The 15,917-nt window shown below is 48.6% G+C and overlaps 1 pseudogene; it reads left to right on the forward strand.

Moving 5' to 3' along the window:
- The first annotated feature begins 15,550 nt into the window (after positions 1–15,550).
- LOC142159687 (U2 spliceosomal RNA) lies at positions 15,551–15,714 on the forward strand (annotated as a pseudogene).
- Positions 15,715–15,917: the final 203 nt, after the last annotated feature.

Below are 15,917 nucleotides of genomic sequence, written 5' to 3' on the forward strand. Positions count from 1 at the left end.
TTCAATTGGCCCACTGAGGACAGACCGGGTTGGCACGATATTCTCAATATAAGGCCCGGGTCTGTCACATACCTCCCCCTTATTAAATCAAGGGGACAGTTGGAGTCTGGTGGTCGGGCTCCAGATGTTCTCCTTGGCACGGTGGGTTCCTTAATGAAGGGTTCTCCTCCTCTCTTCTGGAGAGTCCGTCCGCATTTGAGTGGTCTTTTCCCTTTTTGTGCGAGATAGTAAAGTTATAACCTTGTAATGCTAAACTCCACCGTAATAACCTCCCATTTTCCCCAGCAGATCTTTGTAACCAGTAAAGGGGGTTGTGGTCTGTAATTACTGTGAACTCTTGCCCATAAATGTAGGGTTGTAATTTCTTTAGGGCCCACACTATGGCCAGGCATTCTTTTTCAATGGTGGCATAGGCTACCTCTCTATCCACCAGCTTTCGGGATAAATAAACTACTGGGTGCTCATGCCCATCCTCCCCCACTTGGCTGAGCACAGCACCGAGTCCACACCCTGAAGCATCTGTCTGTACCAGAAATCGTTTCTTGAAGTCTGGGGCTGCTAACACTGGGGACTGGGTCAATGCTGCCTTCACAGCGTCAAAGGCTCCCTTGCACTCTGGGGTCCATTCTATACGTCTAGAGTATTTTTTCTTTGTCAAGTCAGTCAGGGGCCTGGCAACAGTGCTATACTGCGGCACAAATTTTCTGTAGTACCCTGCGATCCCGAGGAACGCTCGTACTTGCTTTTGGTTGGTGGGTCGGGGCCACTGAACAATGGCTTCTACTTTTGCCGGTTCAGGTCGTATGATTCCCCCACCAACACGGTGCCCCAAGTATTGCACTTCTGCCATGCCCATGAAGCATTTGTCTGGGCGAATGGTCAACCCTGCCTGCCTGATTCTCCTCAGGACCTCTGACACCTGCACTAAGTGATCCTCCCACGTCTGGCTGAAGATGGCAATGTCATCTAAGTAAGCCTGGGCAAATTCCTGACACCCCCCCAACAGGTCATCAACCATCCGTTGGAATGTGGCTGGAGCATTTTTCATCCCAAACGGCATTGTCGTACATTCAAACAATCCCAGTGGGGTTATAAAGGCTGACCGCTCCTGAGCCTCGGGGGTGAGGGGAATTTGCCAATAGCCCTTACTCAGATCCAAAGTTGACACAAACTTGGCTGCCCCTAGCCTGTCTAGTAGCTCATCTATTCGGGCCATGGGATAAGCATCAGTGGTGGTGACCTCATTTAGTTTACGGTAGTCCACGCAGAAGCGGGTGGTCCCATCCTTCTTCGGGACCAATACCACCCCTGCAGCCCATGGACTATTTGACTTCTTAATTACTCCTAAGGCCAGCATTTCCTCTATCTCCTTCCGTACTTGGGCCAGTACAGCGGGGGTCATGCGGTATGCTACCTGCCTTATGGGCTTCTCCTCCCCCGTGTCTACATGGTGGGTGGCTAGGTGGGTACGACCGGGCTTACAGGTAAATTGGGCCTGCTCCTTCTCCAGTACCTCCCTCATTTCCTGCCTCTGTCCCTCTCCTAGCTGCGTCCCCACTGTCACTGTCTCCACCCCCTTTTCCTCTCTCACCTCCCCTATCATCTCCAGTAGGGGGTCTACCTCTGTGGGACCCATGGGGGGACAACACACCACCATTGCTGCCACTTGCCGTTCCACATAACCTTTTAGTCGATTGATGTGGAAGGTTTTCAGCCAGGTTTCCTCATCATCCAGCGCTACTACATAGTTAACCGGCCCTACCTGCCTCACCACTTTGTATGGGCCATCCCAGGTGGCTTGAAGTTTATTCCGTCTCATTGGGATTAGCACCATCACCTTCTGTCCTGCGTTCAGCTTCCTATCCTGAGCGTGGGCATCGTACCACTCTTTTTGTCTTGCCTGGGCTCCTTTTAAATGGCCTTGCGCCAGCTGCGCTACTCTCTTCATCCTCTCCCTCATCTTCTCTACATATTTAAGGATAGGCTGCTCATTGGCCTGGAATGTTCCTTCCCAGCTCTCTCTAACCAGGTCTAGGGGGCCTCGTACCCTCCGGCCATACAGAAGTTCGAAAGGAGAGTATCCGGTGGACTCCTGGGGTACTTCCCTGTATGCAAACAGGAGCTGCTGCAGGGCCCTGTCCCAGTCTCTCCCTTCAGACTGTACATATGCCTTCAGGAGGTGTTTCAGCGTTCCATTGAAACGCTCACATAACCCATTGGTCTGGGGATGGTACGGGGTGGTTCGTAGGGGCTTAATGCCCCACTTTTCCCATAGGGTCTGGACTAGGTCCCCTTGGAATTGGGTCCCCTGGTCAGTAACCACTTCCCTGGGATATCCTACCCGGCTGAAAATGTCCACCAGAGCCTGGGCCACATGCTCTGCGTCTATGGACGACAGGGCTACTGCCTCTGGGTATCTGGTGGCAAAGTCCACCAGGGTGAGGATGAATCTTTTTCCGGTGTAACTGGGGATGGCTAATGGACCTACGATATCTATAGCCACCCGGGCAAAGGGCTCCTCAATTATAGGCAGGGATTGTAGTGGAACTTTCTTAGGGGCTCTCCCTATTCTCTGACAGGTGTCACAGGAGGCTTTGTAACGTTTCACATCCTGGGTGACTTGAGGCCAGAAAAAAGTCTGCAACAACCGGGCCAACGTTTTTCTGGTCCCAAAGTGCCCCGCTGCTGGAATGTCATGGGCCAGCGCTAATAAATGGGTCCGGTAAGCCCATGGTACTACCAACTGCTTCACTTCTGTCCCTGGGTCTTGATCTAGGGTGGGGGTGACTACCCTATATAACAGTCCTTTGTCCCACACTACTTTACTGCCTGCCACTTCCCCTCCCCCAGCGTCTGCTGCACTCCTCAGTTTGGCTAGGGATGGGTCAGTCTGTTGGGCCTTCCTAAATTCCCTTCTGTCCTCCTCCCCCAAATCAATTTCTGGTACAACATCAGATATTTCTGGGTTACTCACCAACGGTGCTGCCTCTGGCTCCTTGGTTCTGGTTGCCGGGGTTAATCTTGGTGGTCTCCTTGGCGTTGCGGCTTCTTGTGCTGCTGTGGCTTGTGCTCGGCTCTGGCTGCGGGTCACAGCTTGCACAAAGTGAGTGACCAATCCCTGGCCCAAATCATTCCCCAAAATCACTTTTGCTGGTAGTCCATCCAGAATGCCCACCTCCACCATTCCAAATCCCGCCCCCCAATCCAAATGTACCCGGGCCACCTGAATATCTGCAAGATGGCCCCCCACCGTGGAAATCCGGACCTGCTGTCCCTCCATAACTTGGGATCTTTTAATTATATCAGGCTCCACCAGGGTCAGGGATGCTCCTGAGTCTCTCAACCCCTGGACCTTGCAGTCCCCCACCCACACGTCCTGTAGATGACCCTGCATATTCCTAGGGCTCTGCCTCCCCTTCCCCAAAATCAGGTTCACCACATACACTCCGTCCCTTGCCTCTGGCACATCAGGACAGGGTGGCTCGGCCTCAATGCCGATTTCAAAATCTCCTGTGGCATACTGTACAGCGGCCACTGGTGCAGCTCTGGCTCCTGGGATCGGACTTCTGGTACGGGGGCAATCTCTCTGGAAGTGCCCCACCTGGTTGCACCGAAAGCACCTCTTTGGATTCAGGTCCCAGGGTCTGGATCGGGCTGGTTCATCTCTTGGATTCCGGGCAGAGTTCTCTCTAATAAAGGGGGCTCCCGGTGTCACTAGACCTGCTGGAATTGTTCGGCTCCCCCTCCCTGCAGCTGCTTGACTAGGCATACTAGGGGCTCTCCATCTTGGTCGACTCACCACATACTCATCAGCTAGCCCTGCTGCCTCCTCCAGGGTCTCAGGTTTTCTGTCCGCCAGCCATTCCCGGATCTCTGGGGCCATTTTTAGAGTCAGCTGCTCCAGCATAATGAGCTCTTTAATTTGCTTAGCGGAGCGGGCCCCTTTCCCTTCCATCCATTTCTCGCAGGCCCTCTGTAGCTGGCTGGCAAATTCCTGGTGCGACTGTGACCCTCCTTTATTCAAAGTCCTGAACTTGTATCTGTAGGTCTCTGCATTTAACTGGAATTTTACCATCAGTGCCTTTTTCACTGTACCATAATCCCCACATTCGTGAGGGCTTAGAGCCTGGTAAGCTTCCAGCGCTCTCCCAGTCAGGCTGGGTCCCAGATATTTGGACCACTCTTCCTCCTCAATCCCATGGACTCCCATCAAGTTTTCAAAAACCTGGAGATGGGTATCAATGTCTGTGTCTGCCTCTTTAAAAATTGGGACTCCACTATATCCCAGCTGAGGTCTCAACCGGGCCTCTCCCCGACCTTCTACTCTCTGAATCTGGGGTACCTCATATGCTACCCCCAACATTGCTTGGAGTACGGCTGCCCTTTCATGCAGGGTTGCCCTTTCCCCCAGTGCTGTCAGCCAATCTTGCAGCACTGCTGGAGTGCCGGACGGTGGTCTGGGTTGTGTCCCACTAGGGGGTCTCTGTGGCTGGTCTTTGGCCTCCTCCTCTTCCACCTCTGACTCTTCCATCTCCTCAGGGTGGGCCTTTTCCCATTCCATTAGTTTGGCCACCAGAACTTCACGCACGTCTGTGTCATCAAAGTCCACCCCTTTGGTTCTGCAGAACCCCTGCAAGTGTTGTTTCCTTGCTTTCATATAGAATCTCTCTGTGGCTTTTAAGCTGATCTGCTCTGCTTCTGTGGCCATTCCTGCTGACTTCCTAGCTAGGGTTTTTTTTTTTTTTTTACTAACACTGGTGCTGACAGACTGTTGCCTTGTGTCCTTACAGAGCCTGACCGTATCTGGATACGAGTCCCTGCGCTCTACCCAAACGTTGGGACTGTGTGACCCCACTGCTTCCACCAAAATTGTGAGGACACCGGGGTTATTACCAAAGCTCTCTAGATACCCGGTCCTCTAGGTTCACAGGTCACACAGGTAAGGAGACAGGAAAGAAATAATAATCCCTTTTATTAAACAAAGTGCACACACTTAGTAAAATACAACAGTGCTCCCCAAGGAGAAACTTGTTCCCCCCGCCAAATATATCAAGTGTCAGAAAATCACCAGTGCAAGTAAAACTCCCCAACAAAATCCCCAGCAGGTTACCTCCAAGCACAGAGTCCTAGCAGGCCCAAACTCCTGGTAATAAAATCCACAGCTGACAATCCAAGTGGGCCAGGGTTTCTGATCCTTAAGGTGGGTCTGTGTATCTTGCTGATCCCAGCCGCTCGGCCAACTCTCCACCAGCTTGGTGGGACCCTGGGTATCAGTCTCCCTACGGATGTAGGCTCACCAATTCCCCAGAATCTGCGAGTGTCTCCCGATGGAGTGGTAACAGAATCAGTCCTAGAGGTACACTGTCCGATCTCTGTCAAGAAGCTCCTGCCTCAAGCATTCCTTTAAGGCCCTGCGAGAATACGGTTACTCTCTAACAGGTCCTTGCTGTCTCCAGATTCTCCAACAACACCCCCCATCCCCCAGACAGCTCCTTTTTGGTCCTTTCTCACCACCCCCCCCCACTCACTGTCCTCTTGTGATTGGTGGTGTGAAGAGTTTGGGTGGTAACCGGGGTGGAAATAGTGCATGACATCAGTGGTCACCCCTTGCTGTGATGGTGCCATTCAGACTGTGTTGCAGACTTGCTAGAACAATAGTTAGCAAACAGGGAGAGACCCCCTACTGATTTTAGATAAGGTCCTGACCCTCCTTTTTTTAACCCGTTCCACTACTTTTTGATGTCACAGGGTCCACAGCTGATTCACACTTCCTGTGAGCTGCCTCTCCCCTCCCTCTCTGGACACCACAGTAATAACAGATCTGGCCACCGGGCGGCATTTAATAACAGAGTGGGCCATGGTTGTTCAATTGGCCCACTGAGGACAGACCGGGTTGGCACGATATTCTCAATATAAGGCCCGGGTCTGTCACACCTGCAAGCAAAAATGTGCAGTCATCATTGCTTTGCACATAAAGGGCTTTACAGACAAGGATTTTGCTGCTGGTAAAATCATCCATTTATCGGATCATCAAGAACTTCAAGAAGAGAGGCTCAATAGTTGTGAAGACGGGTTCAGGGCGCCCAAGAGCGTCCAGCAATCGCCAGGACCGTCTCCTAAACTTGATTCAGCAGCGGGATCGGGGCACCAGTGTAGAGCTTGCTCAGGAATGGCAGCAGGCAGGTGTGAGTGCATCTGCACGCACAGTGAGGTGAAAACTTTTGGAGGATGGGCTGGTGTCAAGAAGGCCAGAAAAAGCCACTTCTGCCCAGGAAAAACATCAGGGACAGACTGATATTCTGCAAAATGTACAGGGATTGGACTTCTGAGGACTGGGGTAAAGTCATTTTCTCTGATAAATCTCCTTTCAGATTGTTTGGGGCATCTCGAAAAACACTTGTCCGGAGAAGGAAAGGTGAGCGCTACCATCAGTTCTGTGTCATGCCAACAGTAAAGCATCCTGAGGTCACTCGTATGGGGTTGCTTCTCAGCCACGGGAGTGTGTTCACTCACAATTTTGCCTAAGAACAGAGCCATAAATAAAGAATGGTACCAAAACATCCTCCAAGAGCAACTTCTCCCAACCATCCAAGAACAGTTTGGTGATGAACAATGCCTTTCCAGCATGATGGAGCACCTTGCCATAAGTCAAAAGTGATAACTAATTGGCTCTGGGATCAAAACATCGACATTTTGGGTCCATGGCCAGACAACTCACCAGACCTTAATCCCATTGAGAACTTGTGTTCAATCCTCAAGAGGCGGGTGGACAAACTAAAACCCACAAATTCTGACAAACTCCAAGCATTGATTAGGCAAGAATGGGCGGCATCAGTCAGTATGTGGCCCAGAAGTTGATTGAGAGCATGCCAGGGTGAATTGCAGAGGTCTTCAAAAAGAAGGGTTAATAACTGCAAATATTGACTAGTTGCATAAACTTGATTTAATTTTCAATAGAAGCCTTTGACACTTATGAAATGCTTGTAATTTTACTTCAGTATACCGTAGCAACATCTGACAAAAAGGTCTAAAAACACTGAAGCAGCAAACTTTGTGAAAACCAATACTTGTGTCATTCTCAAAACTTTTGGCCATGACTATACTGTCTGGTAAGTCAAGGTCTATTTTTATTGTACTATCACAATATGTTTTATCTTCTTTCGCCAATATGTTATCTTTGTCACCATATAATATGCTCCTATTAAGTTGGAAATGCACCCCCTCTGAATAAATGTAAATGGCAAAGAGTTGCTTTATAGGATAATTGAGGAAAGTCCTTACCTAGAGCGCGCCCGAGAGGACGCCCCCAGCCGACTCTATCAGGCGGTCGTCCCCACACAACAGAGGGACAGCAGGGGGCCTGACACTGTTCTAGCGCCAAGGCTTGCCACCTCTGATCTGATTTCTTTTTCTTTTTTTTTTAAATCAGGTAAAATTTTATTGCATTTTTTTTTTCTTACATTCTAAACAACAAAAAAGCCCATAACATTAGGCTTAATCCCCAATTATAACCCACACAGTGTTACAGGTATTATCAAGTTATCATACACAATAGGATCACAAAAGAAAAAACATTGACATTCAGATATTCAAGCCAAGGTATGCACATCTTCCACAAATTCAAGATGCAATGAAATAATAATACAGTTTTGATAATACAGAATATAATCGTTGACCTTAATGACTCAACAATAGGCGGCCGGATGTCTGCCCCGAGCACTCATTAGGAGAGCTCCACCTTCCTCAACCCTTCCGTAACATATGGGGATATCCTCCACCTGTACCATATTCTTTCATACTTATCCAATAGGTTCCTGCTGGTGTACATGAACCTTTCATGGCCGACTGTATCGTTAACAAGGTCAATCCAGCTACTTAAGTCGGGCCTTTAGGTGCCATCCATTTCCTAGCTATCACCACCTTTGCCAACATAAGTAACGTGTTGATAAGCAGTCTAATAAGTCTACAGGTTTTTTTGTTCAAGCCCAAACCGAATATACAGAGTTTTGGAGTCAAGGCCACCACTCCCACCTCCAATCTTTTAATACAATCCTCCACCTCTCCCCAAAAGGATGAAACCAGCGGACACTCCCAGAGCATATGCCAAAAATCCCCTTTCTCACTCCTACACTTGGGACACAGCACCCTCTGATCCCCACTAAACTTAGAAAGCCGAAGAGGGGTGAGATACGCTCTGTGTAACAGAAAAAACTGGACCTGGCGAAATCTGACTGATGCAGTGACCTCTTTCGGGCTACACAACACCATATCCCATGCCTTGTCACTAAGTCACCCCAGATCACCCTCCCACCTGCATCGCAGCTCCGGCAAGCCCCCTTCACCAGATCTTTCCACCAATATTGAATACAAAAAAGAAATTTGGCCCAACCTTGACAGTTGCACCCTTAAGGAATCTGCACTAAAGCTTGGGGCAGCTCCCCAAAACTGCGAGGCCAGAGCATGTCTTAACTGCAAGTATCTATAAAAGTAACCCCTAGGTAGCTCATATAATCTCTGAAGTTGCTCAAATGAATATAATATCCCGGTTTCATACAGTTGCCCAATATGTATTATATTATAGATTCGCCGAGCTCCAGCTCCCTCCATCCTAATCATTTCTCCAAAATCCAAATTATCCCAGAGTGGAGTGCACGGATCTAGCTCCAATCCACCCACAATCTGGCCTGACAATCGCCAAACCTTCATGGCCTGTATTAACAAGGGGGGGCCCTCCCAACCTTTCTTCCAGCCAAAGGAAACTGCACACGTGTATGATTAGATCCTGTCTCAGAGACTAAAAAATCATGCAAATCTACACTCAACCACGACCGGAACCATACCTCAATATGCGTCAACTGGGAGGCAAAATAATAAAGCCATAGATTCGGCAAAGCCAAACCCCCCGACCCTCGAGAACAGTATAAAGTAGTAAGCCTAACTCTTGCTCTCCTGCCTGCCCACACCAAAGAAGCCATGAGACGTTCAATGTAGCAAAATGTGCTATGAGGGATATATACCGGTGACTGCTGCAAAACATACAAAAACTTTGGTTGGATTATTATTTTGACCAGGTTAATTCTACCTGTGACCGACAGTGGCAGCTGCTTCCATACCCCAATCCGGCTCCTAAGAAAATCAATCTGAGGCTGGACATTACGCTGGATATATTGACCCATATCACTAGAAATCCAGATACCAAGATATTTAAATACCGGGATCCATTTAAGAGAAGTCTGCAAAACTTGACCCGTAGGGCAAGCACCCTTAGTCGGAGTTACACTGGATTTATCCCAATTAATCAAGAGCCCCAAGTACCTGCCGAACACCGAGACCACACGGAGTAAGATTGGCAACGATTTATCGGGGTATGACAAAAGAAAGCAGCATATTATCTGCATAAAGGGCAATCTTGTCCGTCCTGCAGCCCCTGATCTGATTTCTTTAATTGTCGTCCTGAATTCAGGAGGTGATGTCCGCTTTGAGGACCGTTAATAGGAATTAAATAGACCATAGAGTGACAGGACCATCTATTTCAAGAGACTGGGTGTCCCCTGGAGAGTCAGTGAGCTCCTGCTGAGACCTGGGAGGAGAGGCCTGCGATGATTGCCTTACCGGCTTTGCTGTCTTATGGGACTGGGGCATAGTAGAAGAGGTAGAGGTGGAGCTTGCACTGAAAAAGTTTACTGGAGGTGCTGATTTATTAGGCTTAATCTTTTTAGTTGGCATGTTCTCAACAGGAGGTGGAGGAGCCAGGTTGAATACTGTGTTCACCAAACAAATAGACAAACCCAATAGCGGATGCACAGGTAGGCTATAGCATGTGGGGATACAAGGTAAAAGTGTAGGCCCAGAGAGGGTAGTTAGTCATACTTCTTTACAGGTTTATATTGGATGCTTCCAAAAGGGAACCCGCCCCAATCGAGATATCCAGTGGTCCAGCAGAGAGCCACGTAACCAGAGCTGCCCAGGTGACACACCGTTTGTGGAGTTGTAGCGGAGATCTCTGCAGAGGCAATTATTTGCTTGTAAGGTGGTGTAGATAAGAGTGGACCCACTGGTCAATTGAGAGTGGAGGTTAACTATTTAAGCAACAGGTCTTAGAGGTCCTGTCTTACAAAAAGCAAGGTCACATCAACACACAGCAGCTTCCAATGTCCGTACACTCCTTATCGTTGCTATGGGAAGTAATGTAACAACAGGCCAGAGCCAAACATAGATGGAGCAGCGTAGCAGAGCAGGTGTGTTTATACAGGTATACCTCAGATCTGGAATAGGCAAGCAGCACGTTTGACACCTAGTGCAAAGGGATGGTGTAGAAACTGCACTTGGATAGTGAGCACAGGATGTAATGATGAATAATAGACACCTGGTGGCAGCAGTGACCCTCAGATGAAACAAGGTCTGGTGTGGGCATGCCCAGTAGCGTTTAGCAATATCCAGAAGAATGGATGCCTCATGGCCACCCCAACAGTGTCAGAAGAGGGAGAGATGCTGTGGGTCTTCCCCAGCCACAGCATCGCTGATGACAGGTGGAGGCAGAAGGAGCACAGAGCAGCGTGACAGGAGCCGTATACAGACCAGGCAACCGGAAGTGAAGCCGGTTATGGCGCCCTGTACTTCCAGTCAGTCGGTGCGATTTTGCTGCGGGTAATCCAGGAGAGAGCCTTGCGAAGGGAGGCAAGATGCTAGTGAGGGCGAACAGATGGAGGATTCACAGAGGACGCCGCCACTCAGGGAACATCCACAGGTCTTACCGCTGGAGAGCTGTCAGCTGCGATAAGGTGGAGACAGGAACCCCCAGCCGGAACAGGTAAGCAGCCAGTGAGCTGCAGGGAGAGGAACCGGGTGCAGTACCCCTGAGGGAGCTGTACCGAGAGTGCTGGTGAAATGGAAGGTATCCCCGCAGTGCTCACATGTGGTTAGGCCCAGGATTCACGCCGATTCAGTGCTGGAGGCAATATTGAGGCTGACAGTCAGGTGGATAGTGACCCCCCCCTGCAATACCTGCAGATGCAAACCCTCAGGTAGCTAAAGAAGTGCCAACTATATATAGCAAATTCACTGCTATCTGCCAGGAGCTCAAGAGCAGTGCATCCGACCTCGATGGGTGTTAGGCCATGCCCCGACCCTATCATATTTTTTGATTGTGCCACCAACTCGCTAACTCTAAGGGCACCGTGGAAGGCCATAGAGAAAGCCGTGCTAAAAAAGGGTGACTTCGTAAGAGTGTGCAGAAACCTGAGTCAAAGCTGAAATGATACGGGATAGCAAAGACAGATCTATGGGCCTCCTATTATCCCGAGGAATGGGGCGGAGCTTGGCCCAACCTTTTAATGCTTTGGTAATAAGGAACGACTTTGAGGGATCTGGCAGCCCTTGCATTTTTGCCATAAAAGATATACCAGCCAAGGTTGATGTAATGGCTGCTTTACAAAAACCTTCCTGGTAACACACCCACATGAAATCAGCAATACCATGATGGGTCCCTGTGGGACTGTTGCTACGAGATAACAGACAATTTTCCCAACGCTGCCATGCCAACGGATAGGACTTCCAAGTGGACGGAACTAGAGAAGCTTCAGCCAGGAACCTTATGCCGGCTCGACCATCTGCCAAACATAAGATGGACATGATATACCGATGGGCTTGGCATGTGGGACTAGAGCTCTTAAACGAATCCAATGGAAACGGGACAGGGAGTCTGCTATGCCATTATCTATTCCAGGGACATGTTTGGCACGAAAATGTATGTCGAAGTCAAGGCAACGAATCACCAGGACGCACAATAGATATACTGCTGGCCTGGAAGATGCACTCTGGCGATTGATTGCCTGAACCACACCCAAATTGTTGCACCAAAAGGACACATTGCGCCCGCTCAGCTGGGGGGCCCATAACTCCAAAGACACTATGATGGAAAATAATTCTAAAACCAGTAGGTTTCAGACCAGGTCATTATCACTGCACGCTTGCGGCCAAGGGGATGGATACCATTCGCCCTGGAAATAAGCCCCAAACTCTTTAGACTCTGCTGTGTCCGTATATAAATTTAAAGCCCTAGTAGATACAGTCTGGGAGGGGCAAATTCTAGACACGTTGAACTTCCTTAGAAAAGTGCCCCAAATATTCAAATCTGTCTTAATATCTTCATTTAATGTATTTCGGGAATGTGGTCTACTCTTACCTGTCGTGGCTAACTGGACCTTTCTACAAAAAATTCTACCATAGGGATCACTCTACAAGCAAAATTAAAAGACCACAACAAAGTTTGGATTTCCCGTAAGGTGTTAGAGGGAGAGGCCAGGGTACTGGATATTAAACTCTCCAATTTCGTTATCTTGTCTGTTGGTAACCTTCCACTGTATCAATTTCTATCCCTAGAAAAGATAAGCACGTTGGGCCCTCTGTCTTGTCCTGAGCTACAGGGACCCCCATTACAGAAAAAGCATAGAGTAGAATTGGACGACTCCATAAAATAGGAAATCGTCTGGATAATGCGCTGTTCCCTAGTGACCTGTCCCTGCCTGAATAGTCCAATGTAGGAAAGAGCTAAAGGACTCGAAAAATATGCAAGATATGGAGCACCCAATGGGGAGACATTGATCGATGTAATATTTGTCTTTGATATTGAAGCCCATGAACTTAAATGAATCTGGGTGCAGAGGGAGTAAGCGGCAGGCTGACTCAATATCCAGTTTGGCCATAAGAGCCCCTAAGCCGAAATGCCTAATCAGCGCCAGGGCTATCTCAAAGGACCGATATACCACCGAGCTTATGACCTGATCTATGGCAACATTTACTGAACCTCTTATTGGGTGGGACACGTGTTGAATCAAGCGGAATTTACCCGGGACTTTCTTAGGGACTACACCCACTGGGGAAATATCTAAATCTGGAATGGGCGGTGAGTGAAAAGGACCTATCATGCTCTCAGAGGCTCAGTGATGGAGAAAGGAGGCCCTGATCCTCATGCAGATAAAGACTGAGCCATTTCTCTAATACCATGAGGTTGATGGGCGGCCTCTGCCGAGAACGTGGACACTCCTCGGACACTCTTTGGCTGGGTGTGACCCGCGGCAATTGGTGTATATGTGCCTATATTTACAGGATTCACCCCTCCAACAAGACTCATTGTTGAACACAAAACATCTATTTTTGGGGACTTGGGGAGCACTTCGTCTCCCCCTTGCTGAAACCGATTCACTATCCCCCTTGACCTAAACTGAGGCTCACCCGGTTGAGTTTTATCCAGATCTCCACGTCTCTAAAGCCTAAGGGCATGTCTACCTGGCCACTGACTTTTTCGCAAAACTTCGTCATATTTGCACCAAGTACCTGGACGATCGCAAATGTACATCTCATTTATGAGGTGTAGATATTTCCAAACCTCTACACTAGCCTCAGGCCTAGTTTCTAGGTAATACGCCGCAAAGGCGCAATTCCCTGTGATACAATTTGGGAACTTTTTATAGGATTCCTCTATGTTCCCTTTAGCACATGCTGCATCTAAATCCTTTTCAGCCGAAACCGTTAATTCAAACATATTTACGAAGAAGCCATTTTTAATCTTATCCCTAACGCTAGGCCGTAAACTCGACAACAAAGCAGTGTTCTTGCACCGGACCATAGGACCTGTGGATGCTGATGATTTGGCTGAAATAGGCCGCTTATCTACATGTGACTTATTATGGCCGAAATGTGTGTTTAAATTTTTTATGAGTTTATGGGGACCCTTGCCAGACGATGAAGAAGAATCCTCACTAGTAGTAAACACAGGAGGACTAGGTGTACGTTCATGTGTAACATAAACATAACCAGACTCACCGCTAGCTGTTGCTGCTGCCTGTCGTTCTGAAGCCCCTTCGGAAGTAGAAGGTTCTGCGTGTCCACCATCTGAATGCCTTTGCTGGAGGGTCCTCTCCTTTTGCAGACGGTTGCGGTCCTGCAGCGCCCGATGTTGCTTGAGGATCTGCTGTGGACAAACCTTGTTCCGTTGTTCTTTCTGCTCTTCCATGACCACCTGAGTTGCTGAAGACAGAGACATGTTATAATTTGTTGTAACTACCTGGCTCGTTGGTAGGGGGTGGGGGGCACGTGCTCTAGCTGACTGCTCTTCCGCCTGAGCCTGGAATTGTGGTAAAAACCCCGGGGAGGTTAGAAGTGACGCCTATTGTTCTGGGCAGAGTGGCGTTAACTTGACCCTCCCCCGTGGTACGGAGCTCGATGCGCGATGGTACCAGGTACTGATGTGCATGGCGCCCTGAGAGAGTGGGGTAAGTTGGGCCATCTAATGTCAAGGCCTGCGGCCTAGGACTGTAATCTAATGAGAGATAAGGAAGATTCCATGGCAAAAGAGGGCTTGCTGTTAAGTCCTCTGGGAAAGCCCTACCCGAAATCCGGGGTGGAGGATAGGAATATAAGGACGGGTGCCCCACTGGCGCTGAGGGTGTAGACAGGACTGACTAAGCAGAACCCAAATTATTCACCCCAAAAGCATCCCCACCAACGTCTGACTGAGCAGAGGAGGGGATCTGAAACTAGGTATCCGAATTCTGGGAGAAAAGCAGCGGAGAATTACCTATGATGTGTGCTGCAACCTGACTGGGGGGAACTGCGTGAGGAGACTGCCCCCTGGTAATACCCCCACAGAAATAGACCTAAACTCTGAGGGACCCATATGGACTAAATGTGGAATGTGAAAGTTGGAGCGGAAATCTGTGGGGGTTAACCCCCTAATGGAACTGCTCCCCCTCACAGGGGGGTTTAACCTACTAACCCAGGAAAAGTTAAAGGGAGCATCCAAAATGACTGGGCCTAATCCTTGATATGGGGAAGAACGATTCCCAATCACCTGGCCAGCAGAGGACCCAGGGGCCACGCCGGCTGTCTGTGTCTCCCAGCTCCTGAACAATGCACTGCTGCTGGAAGACACAGGCATGTCGCTGTCCCTATCCATAACAAGAGCACTGCCCCTAGCCTGATCCAAACTAATTTACACCCCTTGCATTGCAAAATTGTTTTGTCCAGAAAACTTAGTCGAGAATTTGAGTAAGTTTTCTTACTTAAGTTCCTTAATGAATCAGGCCCAAGGTGTTTACAATTATTAGTTTAGATGTTAAGATGTTAATAGTTACTTTTTTTTCTCGAGAGAAACCAGGTATCCAATCTAGGTTACTCCTTTGTTTTTTGTTTTTTTAAAATTTAGAAAAGGCTGTTAAGCATGTTTACTTATTCTTGTATCTCTTAACTTAACTCGATATGTCTTACAGTTACAACGTCTTTAAGCGCATTTTTTTGGGAGCCACCCCAATTTATCTTCATGGAAGTCCTCACTTGATAGCTGGGACACATGGGACTCCATGATCTTGCAATTTGATCATACTGCAGAACATCCATCAACTGGGGTAGGTTAGCCATGCCATCTCATACTGTTTGCCCTCACTCCAATTTACTATATTTTCTTGAAATGTAGGTGGTCTAAACACACCAGTTAAAAGAAAAAGAGTAGTCTCACACCTTAAACGCTCTAAGTGGGACATAGCACTCTTACATCACTTCTCGGCCTTTTGGCTAAGATCAATTGTAGTATCTGTTCTTATCAGGCCTAAAACCCGGTGGTCGTAATGCTGATTCATGGCTTGTTCGATAGCATGATCTAACACTGGTGAGGGTTCAAACTGCTTAAGACTGTGCTGCACTTGTGTAGTACCTATCCTTATTAGGCCCAACATCCGGTGGTCGTAATGCTGATTCATGTCTCGTTCAGTAACATGATCTAACACTGGTGAGGGTTCAAACTGTTTAAGACTGTGCTGCACCTTGATTCTTACGCTGGCCAGAAAAAGGAAGAACGACTTCAGGGAAAGAAACTCTGGTAGATCCTGCCTGCTGGAAGAAAACTTTGGGATCAACTGCTG

Source organism: Mixophyes fleayi, chromosome 5 (genome assembly GCF_038048845.1).
Source record: "Mixophyes fleayi isolate aMixFle1 chromosome 5, aMixFle1.hap1, whole genome shotgun sequence".
Lineage (NCBI taxonomy): Eukaryota > Metazoa > Chordata > Amphibia > Anura > Limnodynastidae > Mixophyes > Mixophyes fleayi.